Below are 22,658 nucleotides of genomic sequence, written 5' to 3' on the forward strand. Positions count from 1 at the left end.
AATTATAAGTAAATTTAAATAGCATGATCATTATTGTGACATGTTACTCTGTCGTTTATACAGAAACGAACATATTCGTTTTGATATTAACACTAGAACTACCGAGCACTTAATGCAATTGACATACTTTGCCTTATAATAACGACAAAATCGCATTTATTTAGATTTCGTATCAGCTTTGTTTAAATATTTACTTCAATAGAGAAGTTCACTAAAACAATTTCTGAGAAAATCATATTTCTAATTTTAATATTTCTAAAAGAACAAATCAGGAGCAAGTCATTTTGACCCCCCTTGGCAAATCTAGTGTTAATATTGTCGTTATATAGTATAACGCGTTTTAACATGAACAATTACTTATCGAACATATTCTTTGATCTAATACTTTTCATTAGGGGTAGTAGTGAAAGTCAATTTGAACGACATTAAATACTCTGTTGAATGTCACTAATAAATTTAATTTGAGAAATAAATTCCGAATAGCTCTAGAACTGGTTTTTCAAAGCGTTAGATTGAATTTCAAGCACAATTTATAAACATTGTATGGTATGATGTTAATGGAAATGTTTAATTTCCTTCATTGTCATCAAGCACTTTGAGGCTAATATTATACAGAGAGTTTGTTTCGAGCTTAATATACGGTAATCTAAATTGTAACCTGATTATGCTATTAGTACAGTAATGGTTTTAGAAGAAATCGGATACTGTCAGTATAATAATCAGATAATTTGAATACAGGAAATTCCTTTTGGTGAACAAGAGCCGTGAAATACACGGTTACTCTGAGGGGCTACATTGTTTGTCCTTCGGCGCTTGACCGGCGAAATTACTTCGTTTCAAGTTATATAAATAATTACTTGGCTGTTGAGAAAAGTCGGAAACGTAGTTAAAAATGAAGGACAGGCGTTTAAGAATCCGAGATTCTGGTGAATCAAGTAAAGGCCGCACAAACGAATCACTGAATCAAAGGAACAGTCCGCCCTCTGTCTCAACCTTGATGAGAACGCTTCTCTCTCGACACCAATGCTTTCCTCTTTTCCTGCATTTGACACTTTCCATTTATTCTCCAAAATCTCTCTCGTTTCCGCCGGCGCGGCGTGCTTTGTCTTATGCATGTGGAACGGATTATTATATTTTCAGGAATTTTTCAGGCAGGATCGGCCCCTTTATTCCACGGGCTTGCTTATGTAAAAGTCGTTCGAACATCGGTCGAACGTCCTCCACGAGATCTACACTCTTCCACGGGTAAGTCATTCATTATTACATGTTTATTATGATTAACAATTATAACAGTTTATTAACATCGGTATACTGTTAAAAATACTGTTAAAGTCACAATGAATATAGACGGAATAGCGCTGGTATTCGCTGTAAGTAGAACAGGCAAGCTATGGTCAGACGAATTATTCTTTGCTATCGTTATACGTCTGGGTCTTCAATTTTAATTTCTCTGCAAATTAACGTTATACTTACTTAATATTCTACACCCTTGGTTAACTTTTTTTTTTAATCAATTAAGGAAGGAGCAGTCCAAAGTAACAATAAAATTTTTTGATATTCTTCGGAAAGCTAGAACGTTAAATGCTGAAAAAAGACCTCCACAAATACACGTATAACAATGGAAAAAATAATTTGTCCATGCTCAAACTTGTCAGGTTAGTACTTTATACTGTTCTATGAACGTATTTAAATATGTGTAAATTTCCACCACGGTTACTGCGCAGTGAAAAATCAGAGCTACTCATTTTCCACTTCTGTAAATCTGTAAAATCCATAGAAATTCCTTCACGTTCAATAAAATACGTCTAAAACGATCGCCCACTCTGAGAACTCGTTCCGCCAATTGCGTCAATGCTTCCATCATCCCTCACCCTCCGCTAAACACCCATAAAATCCGTCGAAACGTTCTTTAAACTCCGGGAAGTTTCTTCTGGCGTCCGCAGGAATGCCATGTCATTAATCCCCGAATATTCCTATTCAGGCCGGGCGTACGCGGCGAGAGCGCGTGCTCGCCGGTTTTTCGCGCGGTTCGTCTATCATCCAAATTGAGTAATAAACCCCGGGCTTCCGGGAGGGCAGCTCCGGAGCCACTTTAAAAGTTAATCTTGGTAGGCGTATCAGGGTTCCGGGGGTAGAACGCCGGGACTCCATCGCCGGTTTGTCGTCCTTCCACCCCGTTCTTATCACTCCTGGCTGCTCCATTCTCGCCGGCTCTGGTACGCAACACACATCTTCGTCCCTTGGAAATTCTGCAGGCCGAAGCGACAGGTGCCGTCTTCCCGGCGAATATTTCCTCTCCTATAGGTCCCTGGGATCCATCGTTCCGACGTAATTACGGGCGAACGCACACCGTATTTCGCGCCGCAAGCCACTCATGCAAGTAACCGAAAGAAAAAACTGTGGAAACTGACACGCGAGTTAGATGTTTTCCGTGGGCTAATGAGAACTTTATCCTAGTGACTTGACGCTATGATAACTGCTGATTGGTCGGTCACAGTCCTATTACCAGTATGCTCCGTGGCGGAGTGAGGGAATGCCGTCTAGAAGGAGTAAGGTAGTGTTAGGACCCTAGAAATTACTTTAAGGTGAGGTCATTTCTTTCTTAGCATGGAGCTGTTGCCATTTCTTTAGTAGACCGGTCTGTAGTCGAGATGTTTCTTAACTTATGCATTCAATTTAGTTTTCCAGGTCTGAGAGACCGTATCGTAAAGCCCCAGTGCCGAAGGTCTAAGTAGCAAACAAAAATCTGGTGGAAACACAAGAGATCCAGTCACCCCCACCCTACTAAAAGGGCGGTCGGTAAACCTAGGTGAGCGGACAGTTTCAAGTGAGTGAGTTTCAAGAAGTCAGATCAGTGGGAACCTTCATATACGACAGTCGTACCCACGGTACATCAGACCAGCATGAACTCGCAGTCCACATCAGTGGTGGTCTTTCGATTGTAGACGGCACCAAGTGCAATATTCAAAGGGCTTTATTGAAACATCAGTCCAGCTGTTAACAGGTAGAGAGGGAGAAAAGTCTCGATCAGGTGACACTGGTCATGAGTCCTTCAGAAGCTAAGTAGACTCGGACGTTGGTGCTAACGCGTGCCTATCGTTCTTCCTTCTGTTTTGTTTCATTTTTCCCAGCATCACCGATGAACGAGTGAGTGCCCCGGGAATATTAAAAACGATGGGATGCACGAGCAACGAGGACAACGGGGGTAAATTGGAATAAAGCAACTGACCCGACTGTTGCGTACAATAAGGAAGAACCGGCGGAGAACAGTGAAAGGAACGATGGGACGGGAGTCGAGAGAGAAACCGGTGATATGCCGGCTCTAAAGCGAAAGATTACGAGCCTGGAAAATTTAGCGAAAACAATGTCCGTAATGGATGCCTCTTTTTTTGAACGGCACGTTGTCATTACGCGTGCAGCCGCCGCGCCGGTACACGTTGCAATTTCGAGGATTGGCGCACGGCTCTCGTGACCGGGGAACGTCGAGAGCCACTGAGTATAGCGTGTCGCAATGAAAATGTTCAGGTTCGAGAATTAATAAATGTCGGACGCGATGGTTAATCTGTGTTTTGTCGGCCGCGGTGTAAAGCGTGCAGCAGGAACGAAATGCGTGTGCGCGCACGCGTGTTTGCGTCTGTCGTGAGGACTTTGACCTATGCGTGTGTGTGTGTGTGCTCTATATTATGAGTATGGGGTATATACTGGAAGACCGCTTGAAAGTATTTTAATTTGCTACTTTGAAACTATTTTCCCTAATTTCATTTAAAAGTTTATAGATTAATTCATTTTTTAATGAAACTTTATTTTCAATGCACTTTATAGATGAAAGTATGAAGCTTGAGATTTTTTGGTGAACAGCAATATTTGTCAAAGAAAAGATGTTCAAAGTTAATTCCACTTTTCTCTATATAAGATTGATTATCTTTACAAACTTTAAAATGGTTGATCTCATTCTGTTCGTGTTGTGAGACGTATTCCTTTACTAGGAATAGTGAATTATTGTACTAGAATCATTCATCCGACTATATCTGAGGAGCGTATAAAGGTTAAAAGTACATATGAATGATTTAAATGTTCGATAGCACATCCTGTACACAAAGATTAGCTGCTCTCGTTCTATTGACGCTATATCATCTGTTATAAGCATGCTTTATTGACGTAGATAGGTATTAAAAATGTTCAGTATCTGGACGTTGGTATCGATTGCGATGGGAAAGGACGCGATTAATATCTCGAAAATATCGCGGGTATCCTCTCAAACATGGTAACTCGGCGTCCGAAAGGAGATTGAGAAAAAAGGGGAGGCCGAGCCAATGCATTAGCAACGAGGCAACAATTCTGGAACTATGTCAAGTGTTCAGCATCGTTTCAAGAGAAATGGAATGAATAGTTAAACGGAACGAGGAGCGACAGTCAACAATGAAACATGCAATCTCGTCCCGGGTATTCCGATGCGAGATCCGCTATCGGTTTTCACGATAACTCCGCTCCCTTGGCGGCAAAGAATTTTTCCAGATTTCAAGGATCCATCTCCAGGCTCGCGGCTGAATAATAAATCATTCCGTCGAACAGTAAGGCCGACGTGTACGATAAGTTGAGGTCGACGTTCCTGTGATAGTCGAAGAAATAAATGTGTTACGACCCACGGTCAATCTTGCGGTCGTTCAATCTTGAGTAAGCTTGCGTCTCGTGTAGATATTACGCCAGATATTCAACTATTCAGGACAGATGGTAATTACACGAAAATGAACAAAACATTTCGAATAATCTGTTTTTTCGCGTGGAATTTCGGTCTTGGGGATAGCGATTTTGAAAAGCTATCTGTAAAGGACAAACGATTGGTATATTTATCTTTCAATCTATCATATTCACATTTGCTTTTACTTTTAATAGTAACCTACCGCAAGTTCTCTGCCATGTTCAATAAAAAAATTCAATTCTTGATTTCCCATATTAACTAGCTGTGAACATATATAACAACTTGTTTACAACAATAAAAAAAAACAATTTGGTCAAGCTCAAACTTGTTATGTCACTACTTAATATATAATTGTCTCAGCTGAAGGAGGCCACCTAAATATCTCCTTCATTTTTAATGTCACAAAAACAATATTTATGGTATAATTTAAATGGTATCGAAGGAGGAATATCATAAAAGAACAATTTTTCAAGGTGATCGTTATTTTTTATCGGGAAACTTATTTTTTTTGTTCCATCTTGTTAATGACTGAAGCATATTCAAATGTATTTTTTCAGCCGCTGTAAGATGGAATAAAAAAAGTTCTCCCGATAGAAAAAATAACGCTGAAAAAATAACCGAACGAAAGAAATTGTTCTTCTATGATATTCCTCCTTCGTTACCATTTAAATTATGCCATAAATATTTTTGTGTCATTAAAAATGAAAGATATATTTAGGTGGCCTCCTTCAGCTGAGACAGCCTGTATAAGAAATAAAAAATTTGCACGAAACCATTATGTTGTAAAAAATACAGAACAATTCTCATGACCACAGTGTCTCTAAACAGTTTACCCTTCAAGTAACACACGACACAAAATTTGCTAAAAAAACAAGCATGCGAACACCCATAAACAAGACTTTAGTACAAAGGGTAGAGGGACTCCTTTCCAATTTTCCCGTCGCGTGGCAAAGTCCCTATCATTATCCAATGGTTCCCAAAGACCGACCACAGTCACCGGTTGAACGAGAACTCGACCGAAACTTCGCTCGCTTCCGGTACAGCTAAGGGTGCGGCATGTTTGTAATTGTCCCGTGATCAATCCGACCGAGGTCTTTCTCGATCTGGAAACTCACCGTGAACAAACCAAGGACGAGGCAAGTTGCGCCCGGTCAGGACAATCGGTTGGATGCGACGCGACGGGACGAAGTCTATGTAGCACGGCCTTGATGAGAGGAAGCAGTTTCGAATTGAGCCGGGACAGAGCACAGGCAAATGGATGTAATTCCTAATGGATGGAGCCCGTTAGACGACATTCCCTGGGCAGGAAGAATGTTAATATCTGCTCGGGGACGGAAACGCAAAGTTTTCAATTAGCACGCCGCGAAATGGGAATTAGAGTGGTGCTGCAAAGCCGGAGGGGCCCAATGAGTAGTCTCTACCGCTGAATTACGCTGTCCCAAAGGTTGCGCGACGACCCTGCGATTATTTAGGCGTAGCACTCTTCATCGTTCGAGATGCAACACAAAAATAGCAAATTGAAAACCTGCAAATAAATTGTATAGAGTCTGCTCACTTTTCACATGGGCAGCATTTTTTCTAAATAGTACGTATTAGACAAAAATGAATAAGGAAAATGTTTTACTGCTGTTTATAAGTAATTCATTGGTTTATACAAGATTTTTATGCTTTCAATATTTTCCAAGAAACGAAGGTGATTTTTTATTGTCTTGTCAGTGCTCAACTACGATTAGGCCACACACTACGCAACGTCTCAACATTTATCATTTTTTAAGTGGAATGGTGTTACTTAGAATTTTTAAACATGTTCAGGTGGGCGACAGCCTCTATTCTTTGCAAGTAATACTATTAATAGACTAAAAAGAAGATACAAAGACTCTATGGCCAAGAAGTTGCTAGCTGATAAATAATCTTTTTTATTCAAAATGATTCGATCACTATTTCTTTCTAAAGGAGGGACTTTTATCGATCGTAAATTTTGTTTGAACAAACTTGGAATAATAATATTTTCGGCGCAACGGTCCGATCAAATTCTACATATCTATGTTGTAGGGCATTTTAACGTTTCGATTCGGATGTGAATCAGTTAACGTTTCGATTCGTATGTGAATCAGTCAACGCCACGTTTTACTATTCTATTGGCGGAAAAGAAAGGTGGTGTGTTTCGTCCTAGACCCGCTAGAGGACTCATCAGTAAGGCTATCTAGCGGGCCCTGCCTTTCTCGCAAGTTACTGAACTGTCACCAATTAGTATATTAATAACTTTCCTCAAAAAGTCTTCAGACACTTGTGTCTAAGGCAGGGCCCGCTAGATAGCCTTACTGATGAGTCCTCTAGCGGGTCTACGACGAAACATACCACCTTTCTTTTCCTCCAATAGAATAGCAAAACGTGGCGTTGACTGATTCACATCCGAATCGAAACGTTAAAATGCCCTACAACATAGCTATATAGTCACTATAGTGTAGAATTTGATCGAACCGTTGCGCCGAAAATATTGTTATTCCAAGTTTGTTCAAACTATTTCTTTCTGCTTTGCGCTAGTCAACGAGATTTGACAGCGTTTCATTTCACGAATTACTCGTAATGGCGGCATTTTCAGATGCCACGGACTCCCCGAGAATTCCTCTGACTCCCGATGCCGCACGTATTGAGCAAACTTGAAAGACGTGACGTCAGATGTTGCGCCATTAGGATTCCAAAGGACACTTCGGAACTCCGCCAAGAGTTTCCAGGATGCATGCAACAATCGGATTGGATTACCCGCTCGGGTGCTCGAGATGTACAGCCGCGAGTGACGAGAGGATATTGTGATCAAGTTTGAAGGATTTCGAGGGGGGACGAATGATATTTAGGACCGAACTTGCCTATTAAATGCAGCCATCTCTAATCCCAGACACCTCTATGAATCTAATCTGCCGGTGTAACTCCGAGGATGGCTTGTCCTTCGACGGAGGATCAAGGGACAAGCAACCTGCAACGTGTACAAGGTCCCAAACGACCAATACGAGAATCCTCCTTCGGTCTGTTGACCTTCGAACAGTGATTCGATGCGACCCATTGTTTCCGGTCCCGTCATTTTTATCCTCTAGGCGACTGACAATTTCTGTACCCTTATGATCCGCAACTGAGAATTTCTTAAACAATTGTTGAACAACAACGACGATTTTGGTCATTAATTTCTTTCAGGATTATTTTTAAACAGAACATTTTTAAGTTCTTAATAATTAAAAATAATTAACATTATTAAGAATTGAGTGAAGATGAGTGAAATTGTATACAAATAATTGTATCATCTTACACATTGAAATAAAATATTATTTCACATGAACGGAAAGCGGATTTCACCAGGAATATTTTACAGATAAGTTAAATAATAAATTCGGGGAAAGAAAAATGAAATAAATAAGTTAAGTTTAATTTGCACGTGAAGGGGGTCAACCATTTGGACAGTCTCAGTTATCAATGCAAGTGTTAGGATAAATGCACCACTATTTGTCACTAAAAGTGGGAATGAAATTGATTGTGAAATGGCGCAATGCTAACGAGAAATCTCGAAGCTTTTAACTGACTGATGAAGAAACTCTCGCGCCTCTTAGAAGCCATTCCATACTACTACGTCTCGAAAAGAAGAGGAGCAATGGATTAAACGGATCAAGGCGTCGTCTGCTGAAACACTCTCCTCGGGAGGGTTAATACAATTACGACAAAAGATCCGGGATCAACGAGACAATCAAAAATGGTCCGGGGACGCGAGACGAGTAAATGCAGACGGAGCAGCCGACTCGACTGGGCTCAAGGTAGAGCAGCCTCGATATTTATTATGATCAGGAATTCCATTCATAACGATCCTCGTCTGCAGAGACTTATCTCGGGCGTCGGATAGCGTCGGTTCCTCTCGATCTTCTTCCTCTGGATGCAATTTCAGCCGCTTTAATGGACTGCTGGAAAGATACGGCGATATTTCACGGCGCGAGAGACACCCGGCGGCGCGTCTTCATGTTTGTGACACGATTTTACAGGATTCTCGCGATAAGATCCGGCGAGAATTGTGAATCAACTGACAGGAGATAAACCTGGGAGGCAGAAGGCACCGGTACCAGCGAGAGGAGGAGGCGGAAGAGGATGAAGGCGCGGGAACCTTGAAGTTTATTAAGATTAAGAACTTCATTCGTAGTAATTCCGCCGGAGAGTACACCACGCCGTCCTGCCAGGCTTTTCCTATCTCCTAAGAAGACGGAACTCGAGGGGAAGAGTGCGGGACTGAAGGGGGACGAAAGACGCGAGGGACGAGGAGGAAACGGCAGGCAGTACGTTTCCCCCGAAACGCCCGAAAGGCATTATAATTATTTCAGGAGAACTGGGATTATTAAAACGAAAACAGACGCCTCTCGCGGGGAAACAGACCCACCATGGAACGTATTACCCTCATACTGAAAACTTTATTTCCGAGGCAGACCCATTTGCTGATTTTTCGGCTGCAGCTACTCCGTCCCTTTGCCCGCGAATTCCACCCTCGCCCGGGCGGACTAGGGAATTCTATTAGGAACGGAAGATGAGAAACGGTCGTGGGAATTGAACTTCGCTGGAATCTGTCTTCTTTACGACCCGCGAACACCGATTTCAAATGATTGTAACAGATAGGAAAGATAATGGACGGGGGTTGTTTCGTAACTCTTTCTGTCAGGTTGTTGCATGTGAAACGTCCGATTTGTAACGGTGACGTTAAACAAACATAATATTTTCCTAACATACTCTGTCAACGAATTTCCAATTTCTTAATTGCTGTAGAAATTGAATCTTTTGGTCGTTGACGTTCTTCGTTTTCAAGACCGTCGCGTCCAGTTTTAAGATTTGTCTACCCCGAATAGAACTGTCTTAGGCAAAAATGAATGATAGCTGGCGAAAGTAGAAGTCTCAAGCTTTGAAGTGATACCAGGCTCATTGTTGTACTATTTTTTATAACGAAATTATCACAGTTTAAATGTCGACGATTTGTCGTAACTGGAAATAAATACTTTTTAGATCCACTGTATGATCACTGAATGGAAAATGTGAGTTAAAGGGGGTTTCAAGGATCTGACCCTGTCTAATGAATTTTGAAATATTCGTCAGTACGCAAACGTCCCGGAAGGGTTAAGTGACGAATCGCAAGCTATATTTCCTCGCTGCCATCACGCGTCCTCGGAAACCATAATTCCGTTACCTGGATCTTCGCGTTTTTCCGCGGCGGGACATAAACATTTCCGCGATTGAAAATAACGGCACTCGCGTTCCACGCAAGGAGCAACGGAATCGAAGATGTCGCTGACTCCGGCTTATGGCACGATTAATAACACTTAGGTCGCTCACGACGGAACCCCGGCTTGGTATATCTGCTGGTATTTATTAGAATTTAGTGGGTGGCCATTACTTGGAGTCGGAGACCGCTTTTAGAAGGCGGCGCGGTGGCTGAGGTAACTGCAAGAGTTCCAACAAGCTTGTTCCAGGCTATTTTCGGGTAATTGTGATCTACGGCGAGGCCAGTTCTCGCGCGAATTATTGTGTCGTAGAATTGTCCCTTTCGGGCTACGGAAAACATTCGTCCGGTTAAACTTCAAACTCTCGCTGGTCGGGTCTACATGCCACGTAAATCCATGGGCCGTTTGCTGGACACTATGTGTCCTTGTACCATTCTACCCTAAACGATCTCCACATTATCTAAAAGTTCAGTCACAGACTCGTCGATAAAGAAATATTATTGTTTCTCCGCCAAATGGTGGATAGGCAAAGTATAGATACGTTCTCATTCTATCCTATTAGGACACTCCCCTGCCACGGCACACATTGTTGTTATTGGTCGAAGATGATAATGAAGAGCAACAGCGGGTCACATCGAGACCGAGGGACATAGAATAATGACTAAACAGGCTTAAGAGGCTCACTGTAGTTAGATTAGGGGAAGTGGCTCGAATTGAGAGGAATACAGTTAGTTACCATCTCTCTGCCAGCACTGGATTAGTCACGTGACATTGCGAGACATGCATGACAGTGACGAAACGCGTCGTAGAAGGGGAAGGGTGGAGTGGGAGACAAGTCTTAAATCTGGCGACACTGGAGAGGCTACGTCACTAGAAATTAACTTAATAAATTAATAATTAAGTATAACAAACACTGTGCGACGAAAGGACATAGACATTTAATCCTTTCCTTGATAATTGTAATATGCTGGAAATGATGCAACAGTCCTTCAGTTGGCTCGATGTAATCGTCACAGTGATTTGTTTCCAACTACCGAGTAAACAATAAACTGTTGGACATCGCTCATCGAACGTCAGGATTATTCTCGACAAGAGGCCAGATCGAGAGGAATAAATATGAGTAGGAAATATACCGTGGCAATTCGTTTACAGGCTGATCGCCTCGTCGTGCGGACCTCAGCCGCATCGACGAGAAAGTGTGACGCAGAAGTAATTTCTCAACTGCCTCGAACGTATAGAACGTGTTTCGGGCATGGGGAGGGAGAGCGTAAAACATTTTCAGAGAGATTGGGGGCGGGTCTGTCGAAATGGCCTTCATAAAAAAGAGCCCTGCCGAGCAGGCGGTGGAGGAAGAGTCACAAAGGAAATTCCGACTGGAAATCCGGGATACGCATATCCCGGAAGTCGAAGTGACACAGTGTCGCGTGCTACAAAGATATCACGCTAATAAATGTCCGTATTTCGCCGTGTCACTCGACGCGAGTGCGCTCAATTTTCACGGGTAGAGAAGTTATAAAATACCGGGTCGCGAGACACACCGGTGTCCCGGCCGCTTACGATTCGCCCGTTAAAAACGAGAAGAGATCATTAATCGGGGGCAGGGAGAAACCTTGACGTCGCCGAAGAGTTCGCTCCCGATACGTAAAACAGTTTGCAGTTAGGATATTAATTGTTTCGCCGGGGAAATTTTTAATTGGTCCTCGTGAGACCTCGTTAGACTGGGCAAATCTCGACCGCGCAGCCAGCCCGGCCTAATTAGACAACCGTGCACCCGCGGATCTGCATTACGAGAAAAGCGATGCATAATTCGGACGATTCTGGTGTTCCATCGATAATGGTTCGATCTGCTGTCGCATAAATAATCCGCCGCGCCAGCGCCGAGATTCGGACAGCTGGGATTACGCGACGAGAACACGTACGGTTCAAGAATTTATTGGAATGTTGAATATCCGAATAGAAAATAGCCTGAGATGATTTAAGAACACGTGTTAAATACTGCTGGTATTGTTGCCGTACATTTTTCGCTTATTCTTCTATTCATTTCACTGTCTTTAATTAATTGACTTATTTGTATATATCTGTATTAACTTCTTCAATTCTTTCATTTGTGCGTTTCCTATTTATTGTATCTTGAAATCTTAAAAATAAATATATTTCTCAATTTAATGTTTTTACAAATAATTAAATTCAGATACGCAAGGAATTACTACATTGAATGATATTCAAATATTAAATTAAATTAATAGATTCAAGAATGCTTTGGAATAACGAAATAAGGTAGCGCTAAACTGAATGACAGTGTATCATATCCGATACAGTTAACAAATCTGGTATATAGTAAACTAAAAATGTGTTTTCTTAGTATTCTACACGTTTTATCTCATTTGATGAAATGTTGTTTTAATTTTTTAAAAATATTTTTCCCTTAAATGAAACACAAAAACTGACCTTCTTTCAATTTTTTCATCCCAATGATAAAAATCATGCAGTGAAGGTAAATTAAATAAATGCATTCATGAATGCATATATGTATATTCTTCGATGTAATGAATTTAGAAATGATTAAATTTCTATATGCAAAATTGAAGGACGGTTTGAATATTAAATTAAAACTTGCTAACCGATAATTTTACACATAATGAATATCAAACTCCGAAGTTGATACGTGCTCAAGTACCCGCGACAACAGCATAAAGAGAGATAAGTTCGAATCGCGAATTACTGTGATTAATGAAGCGTGAGATATCATTCTGGAAAATCAGCAGTTTCGTCTAGACTAGCTTCGTGAAACGGTTCGTGGTTACATCGTGGACGAGGTTCATCGAACTCCGAGGAAAACTGGTGAATTCGTGTTGAAAACGTTTTTCGTGTCTGAAAGTTATTAGCAAGAAAAATGATTAGTATAGACGTGCTCGATTAATGTAATGCCCAGACTCAATGTGCTTGTGTGTGTGTGTGCATGCGAAATTACAGGAACATGAACTGAAAATATACGTTGCGCAATAGAACCAGTTAGCAGCGAAACGTTATTCCAGGTGAAGTCATATCGATTCAAGATTTCAGATAAATTGCGCTCTAGCTATTAGGGAAAATTCAATTTGGTGTTAAATTTAACCCTCATCCCCTGATCGGATGATAGTTCCACTTATCCATTTTCATATTCCATTAAATTTAATCAATGGAACATGGTCCTCATAATTAATATAATTAAATTGATTCCCATACAAAATTATTTTTAGGACACAAAAGGAAACCGAAGAAAGAAAAATAGAATTCGACTGAAAAATATTCGTTTTCAGAAACAGTTATTCACATTGAAGAAATACTAAAAAAAATTGAGAGAATCTTGAGGGTACCGGATCAAAATTAATTTTTTAATCTAAAAAGAGTAAAAGCATTTGCTAAAGTAATGTATCAAAATTTAAATTCTTATTTATATAAATTATTATACATATAATTCTTACACAATCCACTTTCAGTAGATTTACAGAATATACAGCAACGTGTGAGGAATAAAATGCAGGACAGCTTCTTTTATGTTGTCTGCCGATAAAGAATGAAATAATTAATAATAATTTCAGACCGATGGATGACATTTTTCTTGGAAAACTATCGATTGATTCTGACTCTGCGTGAAGTAATTCTTAGAATACTAAAATATAATTTGCAGGCGTTGTCTGTTTACGACCCAATCCAATTGGTCTTAGCTCTACCTGGGGAATTTTGTACAGGGCTGACAGTAAATCCGACAAAGTTCCTAGGGCAGCTCGGATGGTCTATAAAATTCGTTTACGGCAATCGAAGAAAGTGCGGGGGAATTAATAAATGCGTGCCGCGTAAACGGACGGGGTTTCGGGAACGACACCTTACCCGTCTAAAAGGGCAGTAAAAGTGCATTTGCCGGGTTACCAAGGGCCATTAAATGTTTGCAAAGTTCAACGACGCAGCGATAGCGCAGGATGCATCCCTGAAAGACCAAAGTTCGAACGGCCGTTAATTAACTCATACCGGTAACTAACCTGCCGGTAATCCACTTTGCAGTTACAAGTTACGCGTCCCGGGGTCTCTAATGCGTTTTTTATTGCGCGACGACACGAAATTTCGTGGGAAAATTATAAATTAAATTCTTGGGGTGCCTCCCCCTCACCGCCGAGAAACTTGCTACTTGGACACTTCTGCGAGGACATTACGCACGTGTGCCCGCGACGCGCTCATTTGAATCGCACTCCGAATTATCTGTTTAATGCAGCGCACGTTAACGCAACACTCCTCCCACGCGATTATGCCATTGTTTACGAAATATTTGTAAGCTGAAAGCGCTTAAGAATGACTTCGCCCAGGCAGGAACGTTATGCCGACAATTAATGGTACGATTACGCCCGGTTTAACTAAGTTACACTGCGTCCCGAAAATATTTAATTACTTGCAAAAGAATTCACAGTCCACTGCGTTCATTTAGAAACAGTATTTGGAAATAGTACAGTTTCATAAAACAGCCAAAAAAGTAAAACATGTTTCGAGGGGTAGTTGTAAAGGTGGAGCTTTAATCTGCAAATCTACATTTAGTCACGACAATTTTTTAAAAATGTTTTTACAATCATTTCAATTTGTAGTATTGTCGAGAGAAAACACGTCTTCAATTTTTCACTTGTCAACTTTTCATTTGAATTACGCAGTTAACTTTGTTATATTTTAGCAACAAGAGATATTTGTCCTAGGGACACGACTCGTTCGGGTTCGGTACGAAAGCGTTCAATCATAATTCGAACAAGGATGTCGACGATTCATGGTATTAATCTGTTGAATAATATCGTTCAATTAATTCTATATACATGAGAATGCTAGATTTCAGATAGCAACTACGGTATTAAGGGCCAATTTCCCCAACCCCCGGATTAGAGGCAACCGATACCCACAATTTCGAATTTCCGAATTGGAGGTGCGAGGCATAGGCATGGGACATGATACCGGAATGGTAGAACCGTGGAACAAGATCTAGTTGATTACAAACGCACGTTAAGCCTACAGAAAATGGCAAAAATGAAATCGACCGGAAATACATATAATACAACAAGACACGGTAGAGCAGCCTAAGAGACAAACAATACAAAAACCAGTAGATATATCATAAACGATTTTAGATCCATGGAAAAAGAGAATAAAAGAGTCTACAGTGTAGAATAGCGTACATTAAAGCTCAGGTTCATAGGATACAAGCATAGACGTAGACAACCATATTCTGCAGACCAAGGTATGGACATCATTACGTCCATACAACAAGACGGAGATAACCCAGGCCATGGAGAACAAGATAAGCACATTAGTATACCCATATATCAAAATAGAGATAGCCCAAGAAACATAGAACATGTAGATAGAGACACTATTACGTCTACACAATACAACAGAGATAACCGAAGATTACACTAAGATTATAAAGACAGGTATATCATGCTCATAAAATAATAAGGTGAACCCTGAGATCCTGGGACACCAGAAGGAAACAGTTCTGAAGCTGCATAAGAAAGATCCAAAGCACCTGGAGGTCCCGAAGGAATGTGTTCCTCAGCCGTCCTCAGGGACCTCTCTCGATCCTCGAGACTCCCACTCACTATGGCTTCGGAATGCCTAGACCCCGAGAACCTTGGGACTCCTGGAATCCTCGAGATATTTGAAAACTTACAAATTCCTCGAGACCCTAGGAATAATCTGGGTCGGAGCTTTTGGCTTCGTCGTTGCTATCTCTATCGCTACCGAGGATTCTCTGATTGCCTTATAGAGTTCTAGGTTCCCAATGATGTATCCATCAATCCCTGCGAATCTATTAGGTGTAAAACTTCATTTGTAGTCCTTGTAGTTAATCAATGGTGACTTTATTCCCCTTCCGGAACGACACCACACATATCACCCTCGAATCTTGAGAGCCTAAAGCAATCTGTATAATTTCTTACGAGTTTGATGACGCGATGTATTTTTTTGGGTAAATAGTTGCCATTCATATAGAGTCCCTTTACTGTACTCTACAGCGACAGTGTCCTCTATATCATCTTTTACGGAGCGTTCTTTTTATTACGAACTCGTACGACGCTAAAACTATTTTTATCGTCGTCTCCGTACTCAACGTTGTCTCTATCATGTTGTATAGCATCTCGAGTGGACATTGTTACTGTGTACTATATCACTAAGAGCCTCTAAAGTTTTATATATCAGTACATGGTCGTGTCATACATTGCACAAATAAATATAGAAATACTCCCTTATAATGTTTTTGATCGCTACAATTTATACGAACGAGTCTTGACACAAACAGAAATTGAATAAAAATGTATTCTTATTTTCATAATTTTGTGAAGTCTGAAACAACGTAACTGTATTCTCCAGTTCTACTAATAGTAACTTTCCAGTATTGGTATAATATTACTTTACACTCATTTTTGTTATAAATGAATAGAGTCCACAGTCTAGTAAGAAACACAGGGAGAAAAGTTGAAATTTGTAAAATTAGATCTATACGAAGTACAAGTCAATAAACCCATAGAAAAACAGCCTTACTATTTCCAGAGTAAGAGCATAAAATTCTATTACTGGGAAACAGATTTTTATAGTTTATGTGATAATGCGACACTCCAAAAACGCGCAATTACAATTCAAATCAGCACGGTGCCAATAAATATTTTGGTCAACTTTATGGTCCACAAATGATAATTTTCTCTCGGTGTTTCGACTCATTGATTCATGGCTTGCGCGCGAAACTATTTCACGCATAATATAGAATTTATTATCGTATTTGACAACACGGCTGAGATTAGGAAAAACGAATTCGCGCTAATTAATCGGTCCTCGGGGACGCGTTGTCGCACGAACGTCTCCCGGCGTGTGAAAACGCGTTCGCGTGCCAGGTTTCGTTGAAAATGGTGTCTCACTATTACGTGGCCGCCACGATTTTGGTTAATGGCAAATATGACAGCGCGATAAAATATGGTAACGGCAGCGTGGAGTTTAGTGCACGTTAGGGGACCGTAATACCGTCCTCAATAATAACAAACTTTCCGCGATACGGTCTGCGCAGCTGCGTATCAACCCGAAAATTATTGACGACTATTATCGGACCCCGTTGAAAAACCATCATCGGCACCCGACAACCGGTGACCGGAGATTCGAGAATTTTATAAAAATTTATACATTTAGAAAGGTTACATTAACGAAAGATCTAGAAAGTGATATGTCAAAACGATTTAAGGTTCTTAAATGAAATATTAAATACATTTCCTGATGAGTATTTTAATGTGGTGCAAAATTAAGTCAGCAAAACAAAAAAACAGCTGGTGAATTAAAGGTAACAGAATTAAGGTATAAATTGTGTCTTAAGTTCAAATTAATGTAAAATCATGTACCCATTGAGTTTTTGTGATTATTAGACTGTGGATTTCAAACATTTACAACAAAAATGAGTGAATCCAATGCGAAACAGCTGTTCTATCATTTCCAACCTACTCAAATTATTTAGACAAGAAAATAATGTCTGTGTAGCTCGTTTACTCGGTAATTAATACATACAATTTTTATTTTGCGCAAAAATTCGCGGTCTAGTGATGATCAAACAAAAATAATTTGTATATGCAGAGTTAATAGCACAAGTGATTCCACGATTTTATCCAAGCACGACGAACGATATACAATAAATAAATAAATCTCACTCAATCCCGAAAACAGTGTCTAGTGTGCCGGCAATAAATTACGCATTGTGATAAAACTCTACGCCTTTGATTACCCTCGATCAGCCTCGGAACGTTCGAGGGGTGTTGACAGTTTATTTGCAAGCTTCATTTTAATCGAGTCCGCCGATCGATCAACAGCAATCGCGATTTCCTCGTTCGGGATTACGTCGAAATCTGCAAAAGCTCCCTGCAGCTATGCTGTATCCGCGGGCGGAACCTTGAAACCGAATTACGTTGGATGGGCTTTGCTCCTACGGAGAAGTCTAATGAATATACAGGACGTTCTGGGGGCCATCTTTATTGCCTTTAACGTGAATTATTACTTTTAATAACTTACCGACGTTTGCAGCGTGCCGGGGATGGGCACGGTATAAAATTTAAATGAGAAGTGATAGCGAGACGTTGATGGTGGAGTGTATAGTTTACCTAGGCATCGCGGGACGATTTTCCAAATATGAAAATTATTTGATAATGTTAATCTTGATAATGTTAAAAAATAAAAGATATCATTTTCATTCGATTGCTATAATCTGAGGAATATTAAATAATTGTTAAATAATTGTATTATAGAAAAAGTGTTATATCGATGTAATATTTCCATCTTATTGAAATAATTAAAAAACTAATAATATTTCTATATAGTTCCTCTTTGCAACAGTAGGTACTAGTTTTATTTTGTCTAAAGATCCACAGTCTAATAATTAATTCCAATTAATTCTTAAAAAATTACTAGTAGCAATGGAAAATATTCCTGTACTGTTCAAGTACATCCCTTAAACAAACTCGAGTGGCGAAACCGAGACTGATCGATTCGGAAGGCAGGACGCGAAACGGCGGGACATACTTAAGCCGTTCAAGATTGAATCCTGTAATATGGCTGGTCGACGTTGTAAGTGGCCCCGCAACTTCTGCCCTGAACTTCCATCCTCGAGAGTGAGACCGTCCTCGAGTTTCGGATTCGAAGACGAAAGTTCCAACAGCATCGGGAATTGGGTTGACCCTGTGTGACGTAATGAAGGGTGGCTAAGAGGGGAAGAAAAAGATATATATATACATATAGTATATATAGGCAAAGAGAGAGAGAGAGAGAGTGAGAGAGAGAGAAAGAAAATGAGGCAGAGTCCCGCGGCGGTTCGCTGACTGGTGCAAAGTGGTCTCCGAAGTAGCAACCGAAGTTTGACCCTTTTCGGTTGCATTAAAGTTGGCCCCCGCGACGACACAGCTCGCCGCGGACCGTACAATGCCCGATGAACGTTTCGACGAGATTAGAGCAACCAACCCCCTACCATTTTCCAATGAAACAAGGCGGGGTGGGGAGAGACGAAACGTGCTAAAAGAAAAGTTAACGCGGAAGTTTGCCGCGCGAGCGCATCCATTAGACGTGAATGAAACCGCCCGACACTGGCTTCGGCTAATTATAAATTATCGAAGGGTTTCTTCTGTTCTTCGGCTACTCATAAACCTGTGTATAATTTAGCCCGGCTCATAACTCGTTGATTACCTGCCACGATTAGGTATCCGTTACATCGATCATACTCTATCTTGCGTCGAAGCTAGGTCATCAATTTTATATCACTGTTACATATTTTAACAAATTAGTTTGACACACAAATTTATTCGTCGACGGACACACCGATGTGCAGGTGACCGTAGCTTGTTTTCTCAGCATCACAAAATTTTTCATGGAATACCTAATTAGTGAAAACTTTTCAGCAAATGCTTCTTGAACGTTATACTATTGATTTGTTTAAGGACACAATTTTATATACAGTAGCACCTCGATTATCCGAACCTCTGAAGTCTCCATTCACCCAACACACTCCAGCATTGTAATTGAGATACTGTTTTATTATACGAAATCTTGCGTTTCCAGTTTAGTTCGCAGACTTGGGGGGGTTTATTAAACAACAAAAAAATGATTTTGCAACCCCTTAATATAATTAAAAAGTCGAAATAGATTCGGGGTGCATTATACTTTCTGGATTACGTTGTAACGACACGAACGTTTCTCAGCCCCGCCCTTGCACTCTCGAAAAAGGCAGCAAAAAGGTTAACACCGACCATAAAACCGCTTTCAATTTTCACCCCGGAACTTGAGCAGGGATCTCTGCGGAAAGGGGGCCACTCGATATCACGCAAGCGGCGTCGTATTTATCACGGTTCAAAGACCTCGGACGCTAAGGAAGCGCTCCGTCATCGTCAACGAAGCGGGCGGCCCTCGTTGCCACAACCAAGAAATAATTATCTCTCGCGTCGTCATCAGAAAATCAGTCGACGGCAAGGGTCGTCGGGAGTACGAGAGGGGAACGGAGACGAAAGAGGGGTGGTCTCGATTCGCCGTTGGTAAGGAGCTTAAACGCGGCGAGAAGAAGGGAAGGACGGCCGGGAGAATCTTGCGAGATGCAACTCTGCGGCTTCGGCAACAGAAGGGTTCTCAAAAGGCCGACCCTTGACTGCACTCGTGATGGGGAAGGGCGAGTCCAAGCCGGAAAGAGTGGTTGGCCAGGCACGAGGTTCTTGTCTCCGTCGTTGGAGTGCACTTCCGGCCGCCTCGCGGCATGCAAATATTGACTACATGCTGCTGTCCCCACCCCTTACCTCGACCGTCCCCGCACCCGGACCAACCCGCCCCATTCTTTTTTATCTTCTCCACGTGCACTCGAAACACGGCCCGTAGCAAAAATGTCATAACCGTAATTGCGCGGTCGGAGATCTCAGGATCATTTGCACCGGAACGGTCCGCCGACGAACGACCCTTTCGGGGACGCCGAACGTCCGACCCGGACCAGCAGGCTCCGTCGATGAGCTCCGCTACTTTTGTAATTAAACCTCCTGTCAATACCAACATTTTTTACAACGCTCAGCAACATTATAGTCGTTAGACTTCGTGGTCTTAGCTCATATTTTCATGAACAAGACTATTTCAACGTGTGTCTAGATAATTCAGTAGATTCCAATAAATTCTTCATCCTTTATGGATGAAAGTATTTGTTCCAAAAAAAATTTACTTACTCGGTTTCGGGGGAGACATCGTATGCTAGTCACAAATCTTCTCTAAGTGGACGTGCTACCGAGATTTCAAGGTGACCTGTCTTTTTTTATGCGGAACTTTATGCTTTTATTCAGGTAAACGTGTATCCTATCCCAAGACCAGTTCACTGACCTGATGCATAACACTTTCGTATTTGAGATCATTTAGTGCCGTTCAAAATTTAGCTTACAATTAGCTAAACGGGGCACGTCCGCCTAGAGAAGATTTGTGACCATCACAAGATTCCTTTCTCGAAATTTTAAATGAGTCACCCAGTATATACGACCTACAATTTAATTTCTTTTATTTTCCATTATTTAAGACTTCGATATGCGATCTAGTATTCCAAGGAAAATATTGTCAGCATCTTAAAAATCTTTGTCCGTGGTTAATGCTTATGGGCGAGAGTATGCGTGTTTAAGCATGTCTAACAAACCATCCGAAAATTCCCGAGTACGTTAATCGGACCGGCAACGTAGCGGCGAGTGGTTTTCGCACGACACGGTATGAAACGGGCGCATACGTCGTCGTCGAAGTATCCCGGGAAATGACGAGACGACGAAACATCTTTTTACGGCAATCTAAACGACTTCGTCCAGGGCGGCGACGCCGGGCCCGCCCACACAGGCTCTCCACCGACGCCACGGATTTGCCGGTAGATTGGATATATGCGGTTTATACGTTATTTCTCCAGGTTGTTCAGAAGCGACTGCAGCCACCTAGAAGAGACTGCCGGCGAGATGAAGAGGAAGGGCATCCCGGGGATAACAATGTGTGGTCCGACTGAGGATACCGCTCGCGCGCCCCTCTATCGTGATTTTCTCTTCGTTATGCGTGTCTACTCTCGCGCGACCCTTACTTCTCTGGACCCCTCCATTTATTCCACGTCACACTTGGCGACTTTGCACATCATTCGAATCTTGCGCCCCGGCTTGTCGCGTCTCGAGGATCATTCTTACTTCCTCGTAACCTTTACCTTCGTTTATTACCAGACTGCCGACCTTTGTGCGCTCGCTGTGCGCGTAGCTCTTTGAGACTCGTGAGAACTTGTAGCTTCATGGTACATACTTTTGTTTTCATACTAGCGACACCAGAATCAGAGTCACCACATTAAGACTTGTGTCCCCACTCTACTTTCCTCCTCTACGACGCTATTCCCCCACTCTTCACTCACGTGACTAATCTGGTACCGACAGAGAGAGGATAACTTTTCCTTTCCATTCGTGCTCTCTCCACTTCGTATAAAGAACCAGAGTTCACCTTTATATCTCTTTGACGTTTCCAACAATAAAAAAATTGGTAACGTTAGATTATGGGTGCCTCGATACCAAGTAAGTTTGGTCTGATGCATTTTATTCTATCTTTAAAACCAAGCGAGTTATTTAGGTGACCTGTTTATAACGCTCCACCTTGTATAGTTAATGTGTGTAATGATTAAATTGAGTCAGGACTATTTTATTGAAATTGAATTGCGTCGAGTGGTACAGTCAATTTTCTCGACATTCAACTGTTTCCCTCAGCATCGGATGTAACAGCAACAGCGGTTTCCTCGGACGCATCCACGACTTTGACAAATCATACAAATGAGGCGTGTCAAAGGCAAGGGTTGCGAACGAAAGGGGGGCAAAACTTCCCTGTTCCATGCAAATTCGATTGGTGAGTTCGATGTGGAGCGACGTCGCGCCGGAGTGATTGTGGTTACCATGGGGGCTACAGCTTCGAGTATACTCGCGGCTAATATCCTCAAGGTACATGCCAGTCACCACGTCCTGGTCGAGAAATTCTCGTGGAAGCTGTTTGAAATTCATCGAACGAACCCGAGACCGACCACCGGGGACGCCTCTCAGCCCCCGTCCTCTTCACGCCCCTAAATCGCGATGCCGGACCTTCGGCGGATGAAATTGAAAACTCGATTCCGACTTAGATTCCGCGGGAAATAAGCTTGGCTAAATCATGCGGCCTAGCCGCTT

The 22,658-nt window shown here is 41.6% G+C and overlaps 1 protein-coding gene and 1 long non-coding RNA gene across 6 annotated transcripts in view; one reads left to right on the plus strand and one right to left on the minus strand.

Annotated features, from left to right (window-relative positions):
• LOC143207826 (uncharacterized) overlaps positions 1 to 6,860 on the plus strand; it is a 48,096-nt gene extending 41,236 nt beyond the window's left edge. Inside the window, exons 2-4 of the long non-coding RNA XR_013008767.1 lie at positions 1,152 to 1,245; positions 2,458 to 2,585; positions 2,681 to 6,860. This is a non-coding gene — a long non-coding RNA (uncharacterized LOC143207826). The remainder of the gene's footprint in view (positions 1 to 1,151; positions 1,246 to 2,457; positions 2,586 to 2,680) is intronic.
• LOC143207819 (agrin-like) overlaps positions 1 to 22,658 on the minus strand; it is a 580,688-nt gene that overhangs the window by 303,635 nt on the left and 254,395 nt on the right. The gene's annotated exons all lie outside the window — the stretch shown is intronic.

Source organism: Lasioglossum baleicum, chromosome 4 (genome assembly GCF_051020765.1).
Source record: "Lasioglossum baleicum chromosome 4, iyLasBale1, whole genome shotgun sequence".
Lineage (NCBI taxonomy): Eukaryota > Metazoa > Arthropoda > Insecta > Hymenoptera > Halictidae > Lasioglossum > Lasioglossum baleicum.